An 11,180-nucleotide genomic window follows, 5' to 3' on the forward strand; every position below is an offset into this window, starting at 1 on the left:
CATCCACTTCTTCCCACAGCAATAAGTAGAAAAGATGTTCCTTACCACAGTCCTCGGTATTATTCACAACCAACGCAGTTTTATAACATTTTATAACTAATCTCACTGGATGGAAAGATTCCACCCAACTGTGACTAAATTTTTGTAGGGGCAAGTGATTTTAACACTTGTGCTAGTCTAGCAGCACATGAAAGGTAAGATAGACACCAAATGTTGCATCTGACCAACTGACGTCTAAGTAAAAAAAAAAAAAAAAAAAAAAAAAAAGCTCACTGTTGCAAAGGGAAAGCAGCTGTGAGTGGTATGAAAAGGAATTTTGTTCTCCTAGCTCTCTTTCATTCACTAAAAGGGTATACTTTTCCAAGTCACAAGAGGAACATTCTGTAGGGGGCAAAAAAAAAAAAAAAAGGTTAACCGAGATTGTGACCAAACTGGTCAGTATTAAATAAGAAAGAATGCGGATCATGAGCTCAACACTGATTTGTTCTCTCACAATTCAGTTCTTCACAAAAACAAAAGCACCTGTTCACCGTGAGCTGGTGGGAAAAGGGCTGCAGAGATCAGCCTTCATCTTGCCTAAACAAACCCCTCCTCAGGGAGTGCTTTCGACACCCAGTCCTCTCTGGCCCTTGAGGGTGCTAGACAATAAAATTGCCAATTGTGAGTGTGCACCAAGAATTACATACACTTTTCCTTCAGGGTTTCGACAGAACCTGCCAGTTTACAATCAACGAAATCGTCTTTAAAAATGTTTAAGTCACATAACGAGCTTAACTAGTCAGAGGTTTTTGGATCCTTTACCTCAATCTGTAGTTGATCCACATATGGACAATCTGTGATTATTAATACCAGCAATAAGTAACTATTAGAACCTGAGTTTCTAGGCAATGCAAATAATGGCTTTTTAAATGCAAGTCTCCATAACTCACCACACCAGTAGACAGCTATCCTTTTTTCAGATCTCTTCAGGGGAGATTTATCCCTCTTTTCTTCAGGAACTTATTCCATTATTGTCTAAACCTCATGGGAGGAAAAGCTGCCTACTTGACAGTTCTTCTGTGACACCTCATCTGTGCTGCTGTCTTGGGATAAAAGCTCTTGGAAATTTGCACACAGCTATTAAGTGACTCCTTAGTCTCTTGAGTCTTTCTGCTAACAGGAGCTGGAACATTGTACGAGGAGACAAAGCAGCAGCATAAATGCAAAATTTATAACTCCCCAGGAAAGCCAGAAGGGGAAAAGCAAAACACTGTAGTCCTGCTACTTTCCTCATCCCTCATTCACAAGGCTCACACCTGGCAATGACAAAGACATTTGTCACTTTCAGGCTGAGGTGCAATCTCCAAAATAACTAGCTTCTTTCTGCTCAGAGTTCTTAAAAGTTGAACATATTCCTGGGCTGCAGCAGTGTATCCCCAGGACCAGATTACAGCAGTACGCTCTGGTCCAGCGCCCCCGCCCCCGCCCCCACCCCAGATGATCCAAACACAGACCCCACCCTCTCCCAGTCCCACCGTGAAAACCTCAAAAAGGCAGGGTCACAGGTACACCGACCACCCCATGAACTCAAACTCGACCTCAGACAGACAGACAGACAGACAGACACACACACACACACACACACACACACACACACACACAGACGTACGATCACGTGCATGGTCACATGGACCAGCCCACTAGGGGCCACACTAACAAAGTCACACCGCCGGAGGCAGCTGCGCACACTACACACACACCCACCTGCAAGCCTGTACACATCACACACCCACACCCCGCTTCCCAGGGCCTCGCCCACCCCTCACCTGCCGTGGCCTCCCCCACTTCCCTTTCCCTTCTCCCCAAGGCGGCTCTTCCCTCCACCAGGGGCGCGGGCCGCGGAGACCGCTGGGCCCGGGTCACCGCCGGCAGCCGGAGCTCTCAGTACCCGCAGGCGCAGCGGGCTGTGGGGGCGAGCTGGAGGGCGGGCCTCCGAGGGGCGGGGCGCGCGGCCGGGCGAGCCTGGGCCGCCGCGCTCCCTCCTCCCGAACTGTCCGCGCAGTGGGCGCGAGCCTCACGCTTCCGGGTTCGGAGGAGGCGGGGCCACGTTATGAGGAAGGGGCGGGGCTGCGTGCCTTCGGCGGTCACCATGACGACAGGACGAGATGGAGACTAAGGTGAGAGACTGCACCCCTCTCAGTACATCCTGCGGGTTGGGAATCGGCGCCCGCCTTGGAGGTGGCGGGGGGCGCAGGGAAGAGGTCCGAGTTGCCGCTGGGTCAGCTCTAGGTCACCTATTCGATCGGGCATCGAGGGAGAGATTATGCGAGTCAGGGGCGCCTGACTCCTTGGGACCTGCCTCTGCCTTCAGTTTGCGCCCTCCTGGAGGAAGCAGGTGCGGACCGTTTTCTCTCCGCCACGTAAAGCTTTGGGGGACCCCTTGGGGCTTTGGTGAACAGCGCTTTGTATACTGTCTTTGCTTGGCAAGATTTTTTTCCTCTTGGCACAACCAAACACGCCCTCCGTAGTCCTCCCCTGTAACACCCCTCGCAGCACTTTCCAGACTTGTGCTGACATTCTGAGGGATTTTTGAGAACAGCTCCCACCAAGCCTCCAGCTCCTGCATCACTTTCCCTTAAGGGAATAGAGAATATTAATATATTTATAAACATTCTTCTTAAGCAAAATGTGGCAGAGTTTACTCAGTTTGCTGAAATGCAGTTTGTTGAAAAAATGTATAAGGTTGGATAACATGTAAATCTTGTTTGAAGTCTTTTTGTGATTCTTTTGTGATCCTGCAACAAGGTCCTGTTGAAAGTGTCTCTCCCTGACCTGTTTTAGGGAAAGCTTATACCCTGTGTAAAGCCTTTGGTTTATGCCCTTACCCTGGCAACTGTTTATGGGATTAAGATCAGGGGAAAATCTGAGTAAATTGCATCCTTAGTCATGACCTCTGCCTTCCTGCTCACCAACCTTGGGTCCCAGTCTAGAACTTCAGCAAATCCCAGACACATTCCCCAAGAGCACAATCACAGTTTAGCCGCCTGCTCCCCACCCCATCACTTCTTTGAGAATGTTCAATCAGTCAGAGGAAGTGGTCTTTTATTATAAGTACCAGGTTATAGGTACGGTGGATAGGGCATGTTTCTACAGAAGATTTTTAACCTGCAGCTCTTTCCTCAAAACTTTGGAATAGTTCAATGAATGGAATAACTGCCAAATCACTGGTTGTATGTAAAGACCATTATGGATACTCATTATTTATGTCTCCCCAGGTGGGCTGTGAACTTTAATTTAGGGCAAAGGGAACAGAGTAATCAACCAGTGTCTTAGTACATGATTTGGCTCATAGTAGGTACTAAATGTATATTATTAATGAGAGAATAAATAAATCTATCCACACGTATACCTAACAGTGGATTCCTTATTTCCCACACCTCCAGACCTCGCTTTAGGAACAGCCCTAATGAGATTTAAGCTATGGATATGCCTAAATATGTATATTGTTAGTTTGGTAGTAACTTGACTGTTGATTTCATTATGTAGATTTTTTTGTTCCATGTGAACTTTTATTACAATGTAAAAGATCAAACCCAAAGTAATGAAGGTTTTCTTTTCCTGAGAAAAGGACCCCGTGGTCATGTTTGGATCTTCAGTTGTCCTATAACACATGGCGGGCGCATTATCCATTCCCTAATGTGAACAAAGAACATTTAATCTCTGTGAATTCCAGCTGTCCTGTAATTGCACAACTGCAGGGAGCAAACTTTTGACCCAGGGCAGGCAATGGTGGAGAGGCAGACATGGTGGATATGGCTGTGAGGGTTTGCAGCTGTCATGGTTGGGGTCTTCCAGATGGTTCCCACAGCACCAATCCCTGTGTGAGAATCTCACTTAAAAGCTGGAATGTTCACAAAATACTCTGTGAACACCAGGCAAAGTAAACAGATGGCCAGCTGGTTCTCAGAATTGCCCAAACCCAAGCTCTAGCCTTAAAATTGATCTTTCAGTAGGATATTTGTTTTAAAACACACGTGCAAGGGGTGCCTGGGTGGCTCAGTTGGTTAGGCGACTGCCTTCGGCTCAGGTCATGATCCGGGTGTCCTGGGATCGAGTCCCGCATCGGGCTCCCTGCTCAGCGGGGAGACTTCTCTCTCTGACTCTCTCCCCTGTCATGCTGTTTCTCTCTCTCTCTCTCTCAAATAAATAAATAAAATCTTAAAAAAAATACACGTGCAAAATAATCCTAGATATATCTCTTATGCGTGTATGTACGTACACCAAATGGAATAGCGGTTACCTCTGAGGAGAAACTGGAGGTTGGAGGGCAGTGAAGAACTCTGGCTTTAGATTTAGTATTTGAATTTATATAAGAATGTATTCATATATTATTGTATGATTTAAAAATAATTAGAAGCAACTATATTCATGCTCTAAACACTGCTCCTTCTTTAATAGCTCCCTACTGGGGGCGCCTCGGTGGCTCAGTCTGTTAAGCATCTGCCTTTGGCTCAGGTCATGATACCAGAGTCCTGGGATGAAGCCTCCCATCACTGGGCTCTCTGCTCAGCGGGAGCCTGCTTCTCCCTCTCCCTCTGCCTGCCTCTCCCTCTGCTCTGCTTGTGTTCTCTCTCTCTCTCTGTCAGATGGATAGATGAAATCTTAAACAAACAAACAAAAATAGCTCCCTACTGCCTACAAGCTAAAGTCCCAGGTCCACAGGCAAGAGCAGATCTGGCTCTCTCAAAGGGCGCCCAATACCCTATGAGGTCTCAAACCTCTAAGTGTTTATATATATACTCTTCCCTCCACTTAGAATGCCTCTTCCACCTGACCCACCAGAGTGAATTACCTCTATTTTACCCCCAGAAACCATCGATGTGTGAAAAAGTGAAAGAGAAATGAAACATTTAGTTTTTCACAGTAATATCAGTTCTTGGAATACCATCCTTTAAAGCTGCCCAGGATACATTTGACTACAGCGTTATATATCAAATTATGCTGAGACCCAAGACTCAAAATGAAGGCTGTTTCCTTACTGCCAGACCCAGTCTGTGTCACATACATGCCACACTGGATTATAGTGATCAGACACAGAGTGGGGATTCTGGAACTGCCCAAGAAAGATGCTGACATGTGTATTCTGTAGCTTACTACCTATCAAACAAAGGTCCTATCAAACAAGTTATATACAGTCATTTATTTTTTAGAACTTGTTCTGTTTTGTTTTTTGTTTTTTTTTTAAAGATTTTTTTATTTTTATTTTTATTTATTTGAGACAGAGAGAATGAGAGACAGAGAGCATGAGAGGGAGGAGGGTCAGAGGGAGAAGCAGACTCCTTGCCGAGCAGGGAGCCTGATGCGGGACTCAATCCAGGGACTCCAGGATCATGACCTGAGCCGAAGGCAGTCGCTTAACCAACTGAGCCACCCAGGTGCCCCGAACTTGTTCTGTTTTTTAAGATTTTTATTTATTTATTTGAGAGAGAGCTTGAGCAGGAAGGGAGAGGGGCAGAGGGCAAGGGAGAAGCAGACTCCCTGCTGAGCAGGGCCCCAGACATGGGTCTTAATCCCAGGACCCTGGGATCATGACCTGAGCTGAAGGCAGACACTTAACCAACTGAGCCACCCAGGCGCCCCCCCAATCAAACTTTAAAAGCAGCCTGCACCAAAAATGCCTCTCTATGGAAACAATATTTTACCTTCTTAGTTAATGTTTATCCATTGTTAACTTTTTTTTTTTAAAGATTTTATTTATTTATTTGAGAGAGAGAGTGAGAGAGAGAGCACAAGAGGGAGGAGCGGGAGAGGGAGAAGCAGACTCCCTGCTGAGCAGGTAGCCCGATGCGGGACTCGATCCCTGGACTCCAGGATCATGACCTGAGCCGAAGGCAGTCGCTTAACCAACTGAGCCACCCAGGCGCCCCATTGTTAACTTTTTAATATAAAAGTTCCTAAGCAAAGGTAACACATCTTCTTTTATCATCTGACAACGTAGCATCTCATTAATGTTTCTTCTGTAAGTAACAATGTGATAATCTATCTTCTGGAAGAAAAATTACAATAAAGAATCCTGGAAAACAAGAACAGTACTATTATACTACAAAATAAAGCAGCTGTTCTCTGTAGGGTTCTAGAAAACTTTATGAATTCTTAGAGCTAATAAAGACCACAATTAAATAGTAACTGAGAAAATCTTTTTGAAAGAAATTGTGTAGCATAGTGCCTGCATATTAAAAGGCACTCAATTAGCATGGGCTCCCACTTCTTTGTCTCTGAGCACCAAAGCCTGATCAGGGATAAAAACATTTGCAAATAGAGGCAGGGTAGGAAAGTGGTTAGGCCCACAGACTGGTGTCAGACCAGTGGAGTGTGAACTCCATATCTACCACTTAGTAGCTATTTAATGTTCTGGGGAAATGAGGATGGAGAACAATATCTGCCTCACAAGGTTATTTGTAATGATAAAATGAGATAGTTCAGGTCAAGTCCTTGGAAACGTGGCTAGCACTCAGTAAATGTTTAGCTAATAACAATGCTTTTGAGAACCTACTGTGTTCCAGGCACTGTGCTAGATGCATTACATATATATATTCCTCATGACATCCCTTGCCAAGTATGTACAATTTTCATTTCATAGATAAGGAAATGGATTTAGAGAGGGTGAGTAAGCAGCTTAGACTTAGAGTCAGTGGCAGGGCCAGGGCTCATGCCATGATTGTTGAAATAAGTGTCCACCTTTCAAAATCTTCTATCTTCACTTTGAAATTGTTTGATGAATATTAAGAAAAGTGGTGAAAAGTTTGTACTGTCTTAAATACAAAGTATAAAACAATAAACACCTTTCGGCAGCCATTCTCAAGAGCTCGATTTAATGCTCAGGCAAACTTTTGTCACCCAAACCAAACCACGAGTAAAATTCTTTTTTTTAACAGAATTTACTGTGGTCTTGAGGTTCTAATCCTAGTATTGTCACTAGCTAGCTTTTGCTAAGTCCCTGTTTCATCATCTCTTAAATGAAATTTTGAGTTACTAAAATCATAGAACCTTTCCTACTCTAAAATTCTTTCCTTCCTGTTGGTCTAAAGGCATCTCAGCAAGCTCTTGCTGCCATCCAGAGGAGAAAATATTGTTGCAGGCTCAAAGAAGGCATTTTAGCAGTATTAGACTGTGCTGACAATAATGTCTAGAACTTACTGAGTATCTACTATGTGCCAGGTAGCTCCTTGGGCATATTCTATGTGTATTTCTATTCTGCAAGGTAGGTATTACCCATGTCTTAAATTGAGAAATAATTAAAGAATTTAAGTAACTTGTCATAGGGCACCCAACTTTTAATAAGTAACTGAATTCCATTTTGAGTCTGATTTTTTTCTGCAATGACAGGAACCAAAATAGAAGCATCTTGCATAAGGAGGCAATGTTTTTGCAAATCCATCCTTTCAGCCAGAGCACAGAATAGGCTGTGTTCCTGGGAGGACCCTGGACCTAGGGGTCAGCACGTAGTTCCATGTGCACCTCTTAAGCTAGTTAAAGCTGTTATTGCTCTAGCATAAAAATTACTTGTTGAGTGTGATAAAATGCAGAGTCCCATGTCGAGAGACTCTGATTCAAGAATTGGAGTTGGGCTCAGGAATCTACATTTTGGGGCGCCTGAGTGGCTCAGCCAGTTAAACATCTGACTCTTGATCTCAGCTCACGTCATGATCTCAGGGTTGTGAGTTCAAGCCCAGTGTTGGGCTCCATGCTGGGGTGGAGCCTACTTAAAAAAAAAAAAAAAAAGGAATCTACACTTTATGTATGTATGTATGTAATCTACATTTTATTTATTTATTTATTTTTCAGGAATAATGTTAGAGTAATAAAGTTTGGTTTTTTTTTTAAATTTTATTATGTTATGTTAGTCACCATACAATACATCATTGGTTTTTGATGTGGTGATCCACGATCCATTGTTTTCGTATAACACCCAGTGCTCCATGCAGTACTGTGCCCTCCTTAATACCCATCACCGGGCTAACCAATCTCCCCTCCCCCCTCCCCTTTAAAACCCTGTTTGTTTCTCAGAGTCCATAGTCTCTCCTGGTTCATTGTAATCTACATTTTAAACAGGTATTCCAGGTGCCTCTGGCTTAGCTGAGAAACAATGCTCAATCATACTGGATTGTGGTTTCCATAGGGGGCCTGAAGCTGGAAATATGGTTTCCTGAGGCCTAGCGAGGATGTGCACCATTTACCTTTTCAAAATGGGCTGCCAACTGCAGATGGCATTTCTAAACCTGGTGTTTCCCTCCAGGCCCAAGATGGGCTTGAGGCTCTCTGGATGGGAAACTGCCCTCTCTGAGATGGGTCTTACACTCTTGCCTCACGATTTCATGGATATAAAAGGTATTTCATAGTATACCAACCATGCCAATCATGATATCCAGCTTCCCTTTCCAGCTCACACAGCCTCACCCACAGCCCCTTACTCGGCATTAGGTAGTGTTTTTTGTGCAGGTAAAATCATGGGGACCGGACTGGGTCTTGACTCACAGTCTGGCCAAGGGCTAGAGGGGGTCTGGCATCAAAGATTCTGCCCAGCAAAGGCCAATGGTAATCAAGTGAAACAAGACAGGCTCTGCCCAGAATGTGGGGTGGTAGACCCGAGACCGTTCACCACTAGGTAGTAAGAGATCAGAAGGGATCAGCAGAAAGCTGTGCCCTCAGTGAGGTTCTCCACTCCCCGTGGCGGTGTCTGAATGGGCATTTCCTTAGGTCCCCTGCAAACATCGCTCCTGCACACGCAAGCTCCTAGATGGCACTGATTCGCATTCCCTCTGAATTCCATAACATGACCTTAGCCCCTGAAGGGGGAAGTAAGCGCCCTGTGCATATTAACTGAAAAACAATAGCAAAAAGGCACTTTCACACAGTCACTGATTCTCAAAACTATTTGGGGAGTGTTTTGGTTTTTTTTAATCTTCAGCCCCATTTCACATATGAGGAAACTAAAGTTCAGTGAGGTTAAGTGACTTGTTAGAGACCAAAGAGCTCATCAGTGGTGGAGCCAAAACTCTCCATCAGAATATAATACCTGAACGATAACCCACATTCTCACTTCTGTAGCAAACATCTTGTAAATTCTTTTCCCCTCCCCATAACTGCGGCTATAGTTCAGATCCTCAGATTCCTAACTTCCCACCAGATCTTCCCGCCACAATTTTTACCACTTTACCTTCCACCCCACTACCAAAGTTACCTCTCCAAAATGCCAGTCTGGTTGTCACTTCCCTGATTATTGCATGGAAGACAAAGACCCAAAGTCTCATGGTTTTCCAAGTCCTCGGTGACGTGGCCCTCCTGTCTTGCTCTTCCAGTCTTGTCTCCATCCACCCTATTCCATACATGTCACTTCTTCCATTTGCTCCCAAACACTGCTCTTTTTCCCCGTGTTTAACATACTGTTTGCTGCTCTTCCATGATCCACTGTTAGCTTTTTCCCAGCCAGGAGCATATATATCTGTAGGCATGTAAATAGCTCATACGTTGAAGAGAAAGCATAGCAAATTTGTGGATTAAAGAATGATACTAAAAGGCTATCATGCTCCCACCATCCAGTTAAGAAACCCATTTCCATAACCCCCTATGAGATAGCGTTCTTTTATGCCTCTAGGCCTGTGTACACGCTAGAATGCTTTAGTCTGCATGGTGAACTCATCATCATTTGGAACCTCAGATTCAGCTTTACCTCCTATAGAAAGCCTCCACTGAATCCCTTAAGTGAGACTGAATGCTTCCATTATGCCTCCATTATGGCATTCATAACAGTATTATATTTGCTTACATGTTTGCCTCCCCAGTAAATTGAAGATACCAAATATTATTTAATCTGTGAATCTCCAGCAAGCAGCGTAAAGGCTGGTAGCACAGCAAGTGTTCAGTAAATAGGATGGATGTCTATACAACCTGGTTTGCCTGAGAGTCCTGTTTGTTTTTTTTAAGATTTTATTTATTTATTTGACAGAGAGAAACACAGCGAGAGAGGAACACAAGCAGGGGGAGTAGAAGAGAAGCAGGCTGCCTGCAGAGCAGGGAGCCCCATGTGGGGCTCGATCCCAGGACCCTGGGATCATAACCTGAGCCGAAGGCAGACGCGTAACGACTGAGCCACCCAGATGCCCCAGAGAGTCCTGGTTTATGCCTGTTGTGCAGGAGTAATTATTGTAAGTGCTTCCTTTACTCATGAATGTGCCTAATTTAGATGACCAATTATATGATCACCCTATCAATAAATGTGGAATGGATGAATTAATGAATGGAAAAAGATTTTTACTGATAGAATCTAGGCAGGAAGAGCCGATATGTAAAGATTTTCAAAAATTCCACAGCTGGCCGCTATGCCTTTCCTGCCCCAGAAGTGCTTGACTCTCTCGGAGACAGAGATGAGTTTGCACAGACCAGATGCTCAATAACTTTTATTGCACAATTAAGTTGAAAAATGTTAGCATATCCCTACATTAAGAAGACCTAGATGTAAAATATGAATTTATAGTACAGATTCATGTGACAGATGATTAATATTATGTATGTTTTACTACTTTATGAGAACTAGATGGTAGATAAATTTAAAGAGCTGACTTTACTGCTTATTAAAAATCAGAAATGTAGATTAAATACTGCTGAAATGATAGCATAGTCAATGGGAACATATGATCTAAAAAATTTCATAGATGCACTTTTTTAAAGGAGCCTCTATTCAGTAGGGGTGTATGTGTGTGTGTGTCCATACACACACTAGTTACTAGTTAGTTGCATTTGCTTTTAGGGAAAGATAAAATCTCCTTGAGTTTCACATTATAAACAAAAAATTTATTTAAAGCTCTTTTTGTTATTCAAATAAAAAAAGCGAGTCTTAACTACTGTGAAAACAAAAAATGGGAAGTGAGGTAATACATCTTTTTGACAATAATCTTCTTTCCTTTCCCTCCAACAGTGTCATCTTCTTTGAAAGTCAAGGTAATGGGGCACCTGGGTGGCTCAGTTGGTTAAGCGACTGCCTTCGGCTCAGGTCATGATCCTGGAGTCCCGGGATCGAGTCCCGCATCGGGCTCCCTGCTCGGCGGGGAGTCTGCTTCTCCCTCTGACCCTCCTCCCTCTCATGCTCTCTGTCTCTCATTCTCTCTGTCTCAAATAAATAAATAAAATCTTTAAAAAAAAAA

General features: G+C 43.9%; 1 protein-coding gene and 1 long non-coding RNA gene across 4 annotated transcripts in view; one reads left to right on the top strand and one right to left on the bottom strand.

Moving 5' to 3' along the window:
- Positions 1–1,971, bottom strand: part of SPG21 (SPG21 abhydrolase domain containing, maspardin) — a 19,328-nt gene extending 17,357 nt beyond the window's left edge. Inside the window, exons 1-2 of one of the 3 annotated variants that reach the window (XM_081831249.1) lie at positions 1,806–1,926; positions 930–1,162 (exon numbers count right to left, since the gene is read on the bottom strand). The gene's annotated coding sequence lies outside the window, so the exon portion shown is untranslated. Of the gene's footprint in view, positions 1–929; positions 1,163–1,805 lie in introns of all 3 variants that reach the window. The other 2 variants (XM_081831250.1, XM_081831248.1) reach the window with 2 other exon arrangements.
- Positions 1,972–2,045: 74 nt separating this feature from the next.
- The window catches only part of LOC145723537 (uncharacterized), a 38,311-nt gene continuing 29,176 nt past the window's right edge, over positions 2,046–11,180 (top strand). Inside the window, exon 1 of the long non-coding RNA XR_014148676.1 lies at positions 2,046–2,156. This is a non-coding gene — a long non-coding RNA (uncharacterized LOC145723537). The remainder of the gene's footprint in view (positions 2,157–11,180) is intronic.

This window comes from Leptonychotes weddellii, chromosome 9 (assembly GCF_054177405.1).
Source record: "Leptonychotes weddellii isolate Sample4059 chromosome 9, ASM5417740v2, whole genome shotgun sequence".
NCBI classification, from domain to species: domain Eukaryota; kingdom Metazoa; phylum Chordata; class Mammalia; order Carnivora; family Phocidae; genus Leptonychotes; species Leptonychotes weddellii.